Here is a 15578-nt window from a genome sequence, read left to right as displayed (position 1 = left end):
CAGATCACAAAAACATGTGATGGCTAAAAAATCTAGTGTGTGCCCTATATGTTTTGGGTTGGTCAAACATACCGAAACTCATAAACATCAAATTATGTCTTGTCTCTGAAATGTGAAAAGCTGACTGTCCCTGTAAACAGCATCTCGGAGCTCCCCTGCTATTTGCAACACAACTATAAAAGCACTGCAAATAGTCCTGTTAGACAGGGAAGTCAGGTAAATCCATAAAAGCTGGAAAAATACTGAATAGTAATATGTGAAAGAAAGAACATGATTTGAGATTGAAATGAGATAAAGAAGATGAGCAAAATCACTCATTTCTTACCCTGGCAGATGAGCCCAAGGGGATCTTTGATGAGAAGGCCTATTTCAATTCTACAATGGGAGAGATGGAGACTTGCACCTATTGTGTGAAGTATGAGGGGCACAATCCACCCCCCAAAAATGGGCCATTTTTTATTAAGGTGTGACTGTGCTGTCCCTCTTCTTATTTTGGAGAGGATGATGGTGTGGTCGTCTCTCATCTCTCCACTGGACGCTGTCTTTTTCACAGCTCCCCAGACGGAGTCATGTAAATCTATCAAGTCATCTGAGAGAAGCACAGACTTTGGGTGTGATAATGACTTACAGAAGACTACCAATGGGGAGTGGATGTGCCTGACTCACACACATGGATGCACATGAATACACACGGATGTACCATCCACACCTCTCTACTCCATAGTAGCTGTGCAATCTCCACACTCATCTCAGCCCTCACCCCCCCCCAATCCCCACCCCCATACTGTGCCAGCTGCAGATTGAGGTGGCAGCACCCGTCATAATGCGGTGGAGGGGGGCTGCTGGATGGCATTGCCAGTCCTGCTGGAAGCCCGGGTACCCAGCCTGAGCTCCAGGTCTCAGTGGGTAGCTACGAGGAATGGGCCAGCCAGGGTGGTAATAGAGTAAATAACTCAAATGAGGCAGAGTGTGAATTACTTCTCTGATGGACTGGAGGGGTTCCTGCTGTGAATCCGACCAGGGGGTCCAGCTAGGAAGAGCCTCGAAAATGTGGGGAAATGGGTCCTGGATGTGACGACGTTGCAGGGGTAGTATGTCAGTGGGGATGGGGTGTGTGAGTGCGTTTAATACAGGTGATGATGGAGGGGAAAAATTGCTTGAGGCAACTCTGCCACAGCAGGTCTGGACGAACCGCAGCAGCCCAGGGGATGGACGGTTGGACAGACAGAGAGAGACTTACACAGATACGTCATGTCCTAAATATTCACTTTTTGGAGTTTGTCGGCCCTTTTCTGACCCTTTTTCTGGCCTCCTGTATTTCCGTGTATTTAAATTCCTCAAAACTCACTCTTCTGTGACATTCAGTACAATTCAAAAAATCTCATGGGCTATGGACCATATGTAGATATTCTGAGGATGAACAGGACCTGTAGCCCTGTGAAGCCCAGATTCCGAGCACAAAAGAAACTTCAATGCCAATGGATGATTGAAAACCACTTCAAAAATGAACCTGCAACCTTGGGCTTCAAAGGGAAGCATATTGCATGAACTAATACAACCAGGAAAATATATGAATACATTTTGCTTCATTAGATGACCTCGAAGTAGGCTACATGGTCATTTCTATTCTGTGCCGACCCTCAAGTTCACAGATGCCTCTGAGCCACCGATGGGCAAACAAAGACTTCAATGACAGTCCCTCAGAGTAGGAAGACTCTACTTATCATTTCAAAGGGACAGCCCCCTTCACCCTACCAACTCAATACCAATGGACAGTGTGCACTTGCAGAACAAAAAAAGTCCAGTTGAAAACTCCGGTCTTACAATAGAAGACATGGACTCTGCCATCTGTTTGTAGTGTGTTTGACTGGGGGGGGAGTGACATGAGTTTGTGACCAGTGGCTTTCCTGTTTGTGATCTTGTCCTGACCTTCCGCATCATCCATAATGTATTGGAAACGGTTTGCAAAAAGGTATGAAAGTTAAATCAGAGGGAAATTGTTGGCTTGTCTCGCAGCAGCAGTGCACTCTTGACAGGCAAATCTTTAATCTGTGTTTAGGAGGAGGGTGCGTAAAGGAAGGCTGGATGTCAGTTTAGGGATGGCAAAGGCAACAGCGGTTCAGAAAAATGCTGCTGTGATCTTGCAAAAAGCCTGCGAGCTGACATTGAAGTTGGTGAGCAGTCGACTGACCTTACTCCCCACCTCTTTCACAACCCTCACCCTTCATTCTCCAGTCCCGCTTTCCCCCATTAGAGGAACCTCTTTGACTCTCCATGGAACTTTCCTGCATGTAACTTTCTCTCCTGCACAGCAGAATCTCTCACCTTACCAAAGAACTGTCTTCTGGCTGCAAAGCACAGCTGGACAAGACAGCGGAGACCCAGGGGAGGAAAAAAAAAAGAACTCACAACAGAATCTACACTAAACCACCACATAAAGTTCTAACAGTGATAGCTTGCCTGCCTAGTTGTTAGATCCGTTTTCTCCTGGTCTCAAATTGAATACGGACTTTTACATTGGAAGTTTGCTTAAATGGAGCTCAGGTGGTGGTTGCAAAGCCTCCGGTAAGAGAGAGTTCTACTGAGGGAATATATTTCTTTGTTTGGTTGGATTTCAGGTGGATAGGCAGTAAGCCATGTAGTACGCAGGTATATCCGCAAGATATGAGATTCATAAAGTCCCAGTTGATGTGAGTAGCTGTGTTTGGGTTTCCTTTGTGTGGGTGCATGTGTGTGTCAGTGTGTGTGCATACAAATGCAGGTTGAATTTGAATGGAGTTACAGGGAGAATCATGCTAATTCTCTCTTGTACACAAACAAGAAGGTGAACATGCTCATGCAAGGTGCAATTTGTGGGCGTCAAGAGCTTGGGTAGGGATGAGGAGGGAGGTGGAAAGAAACTTGCTCACTTGGAAAACTGCATTTATGCCATCTTCTTGCAGCAATTTTGGTAGCGCTGCACATCTCACAGCAACAGGGAGCCATTGTGGGCACTTATACATATAATATAACAAATGATAAATGTTCTTCTTCACCTCATTACTTATCTATTGGTTACAGTGTAAAAACTGCTTTGTTCAATTGTGAATGTGACAGCTGGTAGCCATTTTGACTCTCGATCTGTCTCAATGACAAACTCACAAACATGATGCAGACAATGAAAATATATATGTATATGTGACAATCCTATAAATAACTAGATCTTTTGTTCTTGGTTTACTATTTTGAATACATTCAACACTATTAAATAGTTATTTTCTAAAGTACTATGAATGAGATATTGAGGAATTCAGATATTGTTCTGATTTATTTTAAAGTCTAGTGACTTTTATACTGTCATGTGTTCTTAGTTTAGCATGCATATTCATACAGCATGTGAAAACAAAGACTTTAAAATCAATTTCTTGCCTTACAGTATAGATTTTCTTTTTAATTTTTTAATGTAGAAAATAATCTGAGGTACAAACAATAGGGATAAACTGCCATAACTGACTTCAAACATTAACTAAATTGAAAAAGTATGAAGTTGACAATGAAATTCCACTGCACAAAAGCGTATAGGCAACATTTTTGAAGGGATGTTCCCTTTTTTTTCTTGCAGGGCTTTGTCAAAGTAAAAAGTAGTGAGAAAGTATAAAGTTCTTCCAGCTGACAGGACTAATGTGAAGAAAAGGACATTCGACAAGGACACCTGTAAACAATCAGTCATGTGCTTTCTGATAGATCTGAGGGTCAGATGTGGATTGTATTTACCTTCCAGCACTCCCAGGAAATGGCTGCTGCTCACCCTCTAATGTAATTACAGTTGTTTGCCTGCCGTTGTATCTATGAATGTCTGTTTGTCACCAACACTTTTTTTTCCATACAAACTAACGCCAAATATCCTCTGCTTAATGGTGATTGAAATATGGGTGCTGCCTGTCTTGGAAACCACTTAATGTCAACATGTCAGAGGTATCAGGGGGGAACTAAGTCCAAAACTACTGGACTGTCAAATCATAAACGCCATGGGGAACAGATTTCTCAGGGATCTGCAGGCGATGAAAAGAATCAGCAGAGGTTTTGACAGGGATTTCATTTGGCATCGCTCATGTCTCCAAATTAATCCCGCCACAAAATTATGGTTTCCTTTCATCCCCAAAGTCCCATTTCCATGGCTACAGTGTAGGGGAATCTCAAGGAGGGGAGGGTGGTTGGAAGTAAAAGAGAGAAGAGAAAGGAGAGATGCGTTGTTCTTTGATTTGATTTAACGTTTCAACTTAGACAAGAAGAAAAAAAGGCAAAATCTAATCTTAACAAAGAGCAAATTACATTTTTTAACAGAGGTTTCATTGTTTTATGCAAACGGGGGAACAGGGAGAAAAGAGTTGCACTGACAAAGAAATTCAGTGGCTGGCTCGTAATTAAGCTACAAGTTAAGACATTTTAATTACTCCTGTTTTTTTCTGTCTCTTTTTGCCTCTGATGAAGATGGTGCTGCAGTGAGCAGGGAAATGGACCATTAACTATCTGGAAAAGCAGATAGAGGCTGGGTAAAGCACGTTTTGACTCACTTCTTAGCTGTGGACTCGTGCATGAATCCTTCCAAGGATATTGTCTGGGCACTTTTTGAAAAGCCTAACTATTGTGTTTCACCTTTATTTATTAATCCTGTTTAATAGAAACCTGCATTGCATGATTGATTTCCAGAAAAATACCGCAATAAAGATTCTCAATAGAAAGCGACTGCGGTCAAGAGATTCATAACAGCTGTCAAGAGAACAGAAATCCCTTTTTCTATACATGCTGGTCGTCGTCCAAAAGCTTCCCATGAATCTATGGTTCATTTTGTCACCATGATGAGGTCTCAAAACCGACAATGGTTTGTCGGAGAGCACCAAAGCAACTGCTGCTGCAGAGGATGCTTGCTGGCCCTTCTCTTGACCACTGGCTGGCTGCTCAAACTGACCATCTGTGGTTGTGGCTGTGCAGAGGGCAGCTGACCTATTATTACTGCTCCAAGCAAAGAAACGAGATGCCTGACCAGATGACATTCCAGCTGTCCAAAGACAATGAAACTGTACAATTCAGGTTTTCTGATGAACTTTTTCACCTGGAGCTGTAGCCGTTTAAATGTGTATGAAGTATGTTCATGGTATTTGGGATTTTGAGGTTTGTCCTGATTTTATGAACTCCCAAAAACCATCTTGAAAATATTTTTTGTGGTGTCTGACTTTCCATCTTACATCCAGTTGGTTCCAAATAGGGCTGATTGATCTATTTCTTCTATTTCGATCAACACTGTCTGCACAGCCATGAAACAGTTTTGCATTCGCTGGCGGTTTACACATGTAACTGAGACTCAAAGGAGCTGTTTAGTTCCAAAACGCGTATGAGTGCGCAGTGGTATTGTTACAGGACATATCCAGTGTAGACGCTGAGTGTAGAGTACTGCTGTTCTGCTGATGTGCTTGTTTCACAATGCAAGCCAGTCTAGACAAGGCATGCGAGATGAAAAATGTTTTCTTTAGAGAATATTCCACCCATGTAGCATTTCACTTGTGTAACACTGTTGGACTTTTCCCACACATTCTTCCTCCTTGCTAAATGCTGGTAACTGCATTACCCACAATGCAATTCAACCAACGACAATTCGGTTGGAGGTTTGGATGTGTTATGCTCATAGTGGCTAATGTAGTTTCGTGCTGCTAGCCTAAAGCAGAAATGAGGAGCGGTCAACAGAGGTCTGGTAAGCTCACATCTTTATAACTCCACAACTGATGCAGCCTTTTTGAACATTTTTTAGTAACAAGTAAAATACTACTTCAGTAATATTACAACAAATTCCTTACTGTTTATAACAGATGATTTGACAAAAATTCTGTCTAATTCTAAAAGTGTCAGGCGACCAACTGAGGGCTACAATGATACTGTCAAAACCAAAGTTTGGTTCAGCCTGTCCTCACCAGAGAAGCAACTGTAGCCAACCCGCAAGTAGGTTATTCTGACTTATATTTATTAGTGGGCGACCTCTAGTGGCCATAGTAATTATGACCAATCAATCAATCAATCAATCAATCAATCAATCAATCAATCAATCAATCAATCAATCAATCAACTTTATAGCACCTTTCATAAATAAAAATGCAACACAAGGTGCTTGACAAAAGATGAAAACAATGACGTAGTATAAAGAGCAAGAACATCCACATTTGTGGGAAGGTGGGGTGGATGGATGGGTCAAACAAACACAGGACTCACCCAGGACATGGCTGTTTGTGTGCCGTACCGAAAGTCAACCCATTTTATGTTACTTCACATACGTCCCAGTAATGTATCATGCTCTTTTCCTACACCTAACCAAGTAGTTCTGTTATCTCAACCTAACCATAAAGTAATAAAGTAGTTTTGGTTCCTACACCTAAAGTCCTAAAGTGCATGTATTTCACTTCATTAAGGACATGAGGATGAAGGCCCAGTGCAACAAAGGTGGTACTCTCCAACAGTGATATGCATTGTATTGGTAGCCACTGACAATCAACCTTTTCAGTGATGAGGATGTGTTGATTTGTTAATATGATACTGCTACAAATAGCACCCTTAAATCTTTCACACCGGTATTCTTTGTGTGTACTGAGATGTAACTCAGAAGACTCATTAAAAAGACACTTTCGGGCCGTGACCAATTTAATTTAGACTTTCTGTCACCCCTGCTCTTTCTATCTCTCTACCCAATAAACATTTAAGACTCACAGATGTAGACAAAGTGGTGGTGCTGGTGAACTCACCTCTCTTTCTTTTTACTTTTAACTTGTCTGCCTTACTCTCTCTCAGATTTGTAGCAACCGGTCAGATTACTTTCTCCGCATTACGGACATCAGACACAACAGTCATCTTCCATTGGAAGTCATACCCATAGTCATCTCCAAATCCTGCTCTACAGCTGAGCCCATAACAGACCCATAAACACATGCACACACACATACATAACACACACTTCCTACTCCCAGATTCTCTTTCTCTGAATAAAGTCTACAACTCTCAGAGGGAGGCAAGGAGGGAGAGGGGAAAAAAGATAAGAAGAGATAGAATGACAATTAGAAAGAGACAGAGAAAGAGAGGGATAAGTGTGTGTGTGTGTGTGTGTGTGTGTGTGTGTGTGTGTGTGTGTGTGTAAGAAGGAGAGGCTGTGATGCATACTAATAACATCATTACACCCACCCATCCCGAAATGTTTACTACCCCGCAAGTTTCTCTTCGCCACCATACCAATGCTCCACCCCGACCTCTGCCATCCATCCACCCAGCCGTCCATTTGCTTTGATCCTTTTATTTCCATCATCTCTACTTCTTGTCCTTTTTTTCTCTTCTGCTGAAATGCAAACAAGACAATGAGACTAATTTTGGTGTATTTACCCAAAATCCCAAGCTCTGCTGGCAGTAATTCTACTCGTGCTGTGCTCGCTGCATGGGATTGTGTGTGTGTGCATGCCTGTGCGTGTGTGTGTATGTGTGTGTGCATGTGCGTGGGTGAGTGGGTGGTTCTCCCCTCAGTGTAGCCGCTCTTTTTTCCTGGCACTGAACTTGACCCTGTGCGACCCCTCTATAATGAATGAATTGAAAACATCTCCCTTTGGAATGCTGTGTGTGAACAGAGGAGGCCATAGCTGCCTTCACCGCCTCTACTCTGTGTGTGTGTGTGTGTGTGTGTGTGTGTGTGTGTGTGTGTGTGTGTGTGTGTGTGTGTGTGTGTGTGTGTGTGTGTGTGTGTGTTTTCCCCGAACAAATAAGGACCTAGTGTCCCCCCACTACAACCTACCTGTAAATACTGAGTGCACATTGTTACAAACACACGTACCCATACATGTACATACAGACACACACACACACACACACACACACACACACACACACACACACACACACACACACACACACACAGATAAACTGTAGATATTCAGCCACAATGTTCATAAACACAGCTGTAGGTTTGCTTTCAGGAGCGGGGTGGTAACACATTATGACTAAAGTGGTTATCATGCTTTTCATTATAGTCTTATAACTGACCTAGAAATTATATGTGAAGGGTTGTATTAAAAATACACTAATCCTACTTAAAATCACTTTCTGTGTCACTAATAGAGACCAGGTACTTTGTAATAGATAATTTTTGCATGTTTCACTAAAAAGAAAATTGCCCTAATTGGTGACCTTATTCTGTCTATTTTTAGAAAAATCTCATAATGTCTAACTTTAAATATCTAGATCCCATTTTTGCCCCCAAATCATGCAGTGGACGTCCCCTTTCTTTCTTTCTTTTTTTTTTTTTTCAACCCTGAACACTGTCTTCAGATCTTCCTCTCAGGCTTTGTAAGGTCCCAACAAGCTCCTCCAATCATAAGGTCAGATCCTCCTTTCTGTAACCTGAGAGGTGAGACCCCAGGCAGAAAAGTCCTTTCAGCACTTGCCAAGGGCTGTGTTCAGGGCCTGGCTATTGGGCTTTTCTTTTTCACTTTGCTTTTTCTGGCGACTGGCGACTTAAAAAAAGAAACTGGAGACAAACCTAGCATTATTCAGACCATCATGGGGAAGCGAGAAATATCCACAAACCTGATGTACTGTGATTCATCCCCATACGTGCTGCTGAGTGTAATCTCAGGCAGCAGAGCAGCAGCACAGGGTCTCTCCTCTCATGCCCTGTACACACAGGCAGGAGTGGCATTGGGTTACTATGGTTACGAGGACGCTCTGTGTCTCTGTCACTCTGAAGCTTTCTCATGGCTCCTACTAACAGGTTTTCGGGTTAGTATGCCTGTGTACAATCATGAATGTGATTGTACCTCAGTGGTGAAATGTAGTCAAATAACATATGTTTGACATTTTTTGGTTTACATTATACAGGGTTGCCAAAATGCCCTCAAATCTAAGGAACAGGAATCCTCAAAGCCACCATTTCATGAAAATATAGTTATCATTGTTAAACAGGCTTTCTGTCTGCAAGAGACAAGGACTGAACATCAGACTTTTTTCCAGAGCCCAAATCATACTTACTCGACAGAGGCATGCATGCAGAGTTTTGCCTCTCTTTGCTCTTAAATTTCACATCTATGACAAATTGAAATGTTTATTTATTTATTTTTTTAACTTTTAATGCACTTAGATTAAATTAATTAGGCTCACCCGTAATGTCTCCTTCTCCCACTGAATGCAACTATGTTTTGCCAAACACATGCTGTACTGAAGTAGTATGGTAGTGGAAAGGGTTATTTTGAGAGCTTTCTCTTTAATAATAAACAATAATAATAATCTCTATGGCAATGCCAACAGAAATGGCATTATAATTATATTAACAATAATAATCCTCCTACGTGTGAAATTTGTGGCACATGTGTTGGATTGCATTAAATTGTAGATTTAAAAGTGACTATGGAGTGTGTTAAAGGAGGCAAGAGTGCGTCTCACGTCATGATAAATAATAATAATAGTCATGATGATAAGATAATATGATGAATAATGATAATAATAAGTGCTCATTAAAGAATTTATCTATATTGTGATGTTTATCAATCAACACACGATCTTTATTGAAAGATTTCAGGGCTAAGGCCTGAATCTCCACTGACCCTTTCTGCCAGTAAAGCTGATTACTGTGAGTGTACCACAGTAATTATAGGTGACCAAAATGAGCATATCAGCATTTTCAAATCAGCCTCTCGTGTCTGGATTGTGGCTGAAGAGGACACAGTTTAAAGAGATTTGAAGGTTCGGTTATGTTACATTTCTGTTTGCTCCATCTTCCTTTCAGCTGAACACTGCATGATGGACAAACTCAAGTTCACCTGTGTTGAACTTCTGACGATGCAAATGAGGCCAGTCTGCCTCTAAAAACACTGATGTTTGGTGCATTACACTAGTGTGCTATTTCATGATTCTGCTTTTTAAATTTTAAGAGGTGAATGAATACATTTTACTCAACTATATTCATTAGACGGCTATAGTTACATTGTAGATGTGCGTGTGTGTTTGCTGATTTGTTTGTGTTTGCACATGTGGCCGAATGTGACGGAGTGTGACGTTGAGCTGCTTTTGATCTTAATCCTGATCTACCATCCATTGACGTTGTCACCATCCATCACACACACACACACACACACACATTCACATGTCAGGGGGAGGGGCTACTGACAGCACGCTGAGGGGGGGCTCATGAATAGTAAACATGAATAGAAAGAGGTCCAGGTAGGGTAGTTCTCTATCTCTCTCACTCTCTCTCTCTCTCTCTCTCTCTCTCTCTCTCTCACACACACACACACACACACACAAACACACACCATATAACCTCGCCCTGTGCTGCCCTCACCCTCCTCCTCCTCCTGTAGCCCCCATGTTTATGCATGGTACCCTGTTTCATATGTATCGGTCGCATCATTCCCCCTGTTGTCACGGGAACTGATGACACAGGCTGCATTAAGAATGATGACCCACCTACAGATTACTGTGCTGTTGGTACACACACACACACACACACACACACACACACACACACACACACACACACACGTCCCCGCATTCAGAGAAAGAAATACACAGCCAGACACACACACACACACACACACACACACACACACACACACACACACACACACACACACACACACACAGTGGCGGATGTTGAAAAACATGGGACCTCATAACACCAGTATGACAGCTTACCATCAAACATGTCGGAAAAAAGCAAGCACACATTGGCCAGTCAAAGCAACCCCTACACACATAACCCCACACTGACCTGGACCCGTAAATCACAGCCACAGACGCTGCACGGTGCATTTATGCAGAAAAAACTGCCTTAACTGACATTTTACATCACTGCAGAATCTGCAGAGGACTGAACGTTTGTTTACAGATGTAAAATAAAAAGATGTGTAGTGGCTGAAACCCTCAAAGCAGCTAAGAGGAGGAACGCTGCTGCTAAAGTAGCTCTTATTCCTCATCCTGCCATGTTTTAGTCTTCACTGATGCACAGTTCTGCACCCCTGAGTGTCTGATTTCTAGAAACGAGTGATGAATGACGCCAGTTATTTATCCCCTAAATGAAAGATTGTGGATGCTCCTAAAGACTTTATTTGACGTTTGCTGTCAATTACAATACAAAAAAAATACAGGCTAATGTCTATAATGTCAGCCACACATGTAAGAAAAACTGTCAACGCTACGGTTCCTGTGTCTAAAGGTGTGGTCAGATAGAACAAAGTGACAATTGGATATTAAAGATGTGAATAGTAGTTCCAAGAATGGTTTCGGTTAAGAAGATATTAAATTGAAAGATTGGTGGGCAGTTTTGATTTCAGTCGGTCTTGTTGACAATCATTTCTGGCTAACCCAATGTGAAAAAAAAGAAAAGAAAAAATGAATAATTACAAAGACTACAATCTCTACAACGTATTTTATAACACCCTCAATCCATATGCCACTTGGACAAGGAAAACCACACAAAAAGAGGGAAAAACCTCAGCAAGAGCAACAGAGGATGGATTACTGTTTTTATTTAGCAAAGAGCCAGAGATCACCAAACTATCTTAGTAGGACTGTCTGTCATTTCATTATTGGGTTATGATACTCATATACTACAGTATGATAGTGACTTTGATCCTTCAGAGTAAAGTGAGCATCACGCCCTCCCAGTGGCAAGTTAAAATAGAAATGCCACAATCGAGAAAAACTTTAGGTGAAAGTGTTATATTTAAAATTGTAAGTAACAATACAGAAGTATAACCAAACAGTACTATGAAAAGCAAAAGGCCTCATAAAGCAGAGGTGTGTGTCTTTCGAGCTTTATGTTATTGTGTACTCTGGGACTGTTGCCTGAAATTGACGTGTTCTTGTGTAAGCAGTGTTTTGTACTGGTGTAGTTAGCAGAGGGGGAGCTAGTTTTAACCAATTGTGTGAATGTAAAATTTTAATCTTCAGTGTAACTAGTGACTACAGTTGTCAGATTAATGCAGTGGAGTAAAACGATATTTTCCACTGGACTATGCTGGAGAACAAAAAAATAAGAAGAAGCATGACATAGAAATACTTGAATAAAGTACAACTACCTCAAAACTGATACAAAGTTTGTGATTCTTATGGAATTTTAGATTAAGTAGTGGCAGTATATATGCATGTAATGTCATTTTCTTCATGTTTTCACCATCCTCATCATCCTCATCATCATCACTGATATAGGTGTTATTGTAGTCATGGACGGTTAAAAAAAATGGAAAAGTGTGACATTATTTTCACGTACGGTTGTGAAAATCCTGGACACATTTTAGAAAACTCTATGATGTGATTCTGTGGGAAACTCATAGTCCTTAAAGAGTGCCTGTGACTTTACTTACCAGATTAAATGTGATAATGCCGTGAGAGGGAGTTAATTTTTCTTGTCATTTATTTGCAAAAATAGACATTTGAAATGATCACAATAAACTTCCTGTTTCTATGCTTACAGCACTGTAGCAGCATGGTGGCAGTGCGCTATGCTGCTGATTATGGAGCAAGTAAGACATTGAATAAAAATGACAGGTGACGGTTGGCATTGTGTATGAGGTACAGGGTCAGTGAGTGTGTGTGAGTGTGTGTGTTATGCATAGTACGGTCCACAGAGATGGCTTCTTTGTTTTTCTGCGACGCAGACATGAAACAAAGGTGGGCAAAAAAAATAAAAAAAGATCCTCACTCTGTGTCTCTCTGTCGTCGCATTTCACATTTTCTGTCACTCGCCCATATAATGAAGTTTTTCCTCCTTCACTCTTTTGTAGTCAAAGTGAGGGACGCCAACTGATCCTTCCTTTTTTCTTTTTACCTCTTTCTTCTTCCTATTTCAAAGCGTCTGTCGGAAGAAGAGAATACATAATGTATATCACAGACAAGTGGAAAAAACAAGACAATATGAATAATTAATAAGCTGCGATGCATATGTATAAACATTTCCATATCAAATAAATATCATATCTAGTTTTATGACTCTGTTTTTTTATGCTTTGAATACTCAATTACTCAAGCTTGTCTGATCATTTGCAGCGGGACGTTCTCTTATGCATGTCGTGATCAAATGACAGAGGGTTTAAAGCACGAGGAAGTTGCAGGAAAAGAGAAACAGCACTTGTAATAAAAAAGCGTTTGCGGACAGTCTCACAGAGTTCACAGCAGAACTGATGGTTCCTGGTTCAAGGTACAGAACTCCCAGCTAAAACTGGAAGACAAGCTGGAGTCAAGCAGCATTATTTTCAAACTAGATCAACTGGATTCGACATCATCATCATCATCATCATCATCATCATCATCATCATCATCATCATCATCATCATCATCATCACTTGACTCCATGGTCAGACTGGCCGTCAGGACAACTGAGGAGATCTGGGTGGGCCAGTCACCCGGGGGGCACCCTCGCAGCCCATTATACAAAAACAAGAGTAAGAGGGATGTGTCATCAGCCCATCATCCCCCCCAGTCCCAGCAGCACTGATGGGCTGGGGGAGGTGGAGTATCTGCAGGCGAGTTGTGGTGGGCTAGTCTGGGTAAAAAAACATTCAGGGCTATTTTTTAGTCCCAGTTTGTGCCTGCTTGACTCCAGACAGTTTGTGAAACTACACTGGCAGAACATTGTAGAAAGAGTGTAGAAGTCAATGCGTGAAGGAATGAGGCATCAGTGAAGGTTGGGATCTCCCACTGGATAATCTATCACAAACATGGTGGGTGTGGCTGTTTATTGAGGGGGTCCACAGTAAAAATACTTAAAGAGGTGGCGCACTGCTGGAGCTTTCTAACCTGACAAATGTGCAAACAAAAAATACAATTTTAAATTGACGTGACATGATATTCAGTGGTAAAATGTTGTTTTTTTGTTTTTTTTTTAACAAAATCATAGAAAATGCAATATTCCAACCTGCTCTCATTCCCAGAGCATCAAGTATGTATCACTTTGTCAGACCCATGTACTGGGTTTTCAACTAACTCCACTGTAAACTCATCAGTGTTAGACGCCCATAGTAACTTCTTGGGCTGTCCAGCATCTTCTTGTGACAGCAACGCAGAAAGCTTTTCTAAAACATGATTCATGTGTGAAATGATTGCAATTTGCTTAAGTTTTCCACCAAAACCACTTCACATTGGAGTCAGTTGAAAACCCAGTGCGTCTTATACAGACAGATAAGGTACCTGTTAGCATCTGTATGAGAAGCTGAGGGGTGTGATAAAATGTTGGTATTTGTAATTCTCAACGTTGTGCATAGGTTCTATTCAAGTTTAAGTAATGTGCTTTAATGAACCATGACTTTTTTCCAATCTCGTGAACTTCAAAGTACACACTGGCCAGTGTCCTGTGGCAGCTAAGTCAGATCTGTTCAGTGATCTGGAATCAGGTTAATATCAAGTCCATGTTGGTTAGAATTCATAACACTACTTCTGTAGGTACAAATTCCTAAGAGACAGACATATTCTGAGCTAATGGAGACAGTATGAAGTAAAGAAAGTCACACTACAATATTTAGTTCTGTCTTCCAAAACACAGTTTGAAAGTGCTTTACAAAAAAAAGAAACACACTTAATACACGGTGAGAATGAAATGAACTGAAAGTGATAAAAACTGAGCACATTTAAAACAGTAAAAATAACTATGAAACAAAGGAAATCACCATGAAGCATTTTTCATTTTTTTTACAGTAGGTTTATAAAGAGATGTAAAAGAGCAGACAGAGTTTGTAACCCTGATCTCCTCAGGCAGGTCGCTCCAAAGTCCAGAAGCCCTGATTGCAAAATCTCCATGACCTTTGCGCATTGCTCTGGACCTTGAAGCAACCAGGAAACACACATCTGAGGATCCCAGGGAGCAGGAAGGAACATCAGGCAATAAAAGCTCTGTTAAATAACTCAGGCTGAGGCCTCTCAAGGCTTTGTCAGTGATCAATAATATCTTGAAATCGATTCTAAAAGCAACAGGTAGCCAGTATCAGGAAGCCAAGATCAGCGATGAGCTGGAGGCAGCAGAGTTATTTTTTCAGTGATACCAGAGAGCAAGGACTTACAGTAGTCCAATCGGCCTGTTATGAACTTTCCAGATTTTTGGTTGAAAGAAATGGTCTAACCCTTGAAACGTTTCCGAGATGATGAAAACAAGACTGAACCGTCGGTTCAACATGTTCGTCTTAGCTTTGCCAGAGGGTTTGATCAAACATAACACCAAGATTTCTGTGTTGCTGTGTGTCACTTCAACTGTTGACGCCATTGATGAACAGGTCAGTTGGTCAAACTACAGTAACTGACTTCCTTTGCCTCATGTCACACACTTCAGGACCATCAGGCAGTTGGGGCAACTGTAGAAAGCAGTATCTCAGGGTTTGAGTGTCACACATCGGTGGGCAGTTATGTAATTGTGGAGCTTTGTGGCTGTGTGCACAAGAGTGAAAGGACTGCTGCAAACAGCATGCTGGGGACCTTATTGAAATGCCATTAGTTATGTTAGCTGGCGTTTAGTCATTAAGTGTCAGGCTGGAAGAAAAATCACTGTGGAACAAGAATGAATGTTCCAAAAAAAAAAGGGGGGGGGGGGGGGG

Source organism: Chaetodon trifascialis, chromosome 13 (genome assembly GCF_039877785.1).
Source record: "Chaetodon trifascialis isolate fChaTrf1 chromosome 13, fChaTrf1.hap1, whole genome shotgun sequence".
Taxonomy (NCBI): Eukaryota; Metazoa; Chordata; class Actinopteri; order Chaetodontiformes; family Chaetodontidae; genus Chaetodon; species Chaetodon trifascialis.
The sequence above is the reverse complement of the archived record's forward strand: the minus strand, read 5'-3'. Positions refer to the sequence as shown.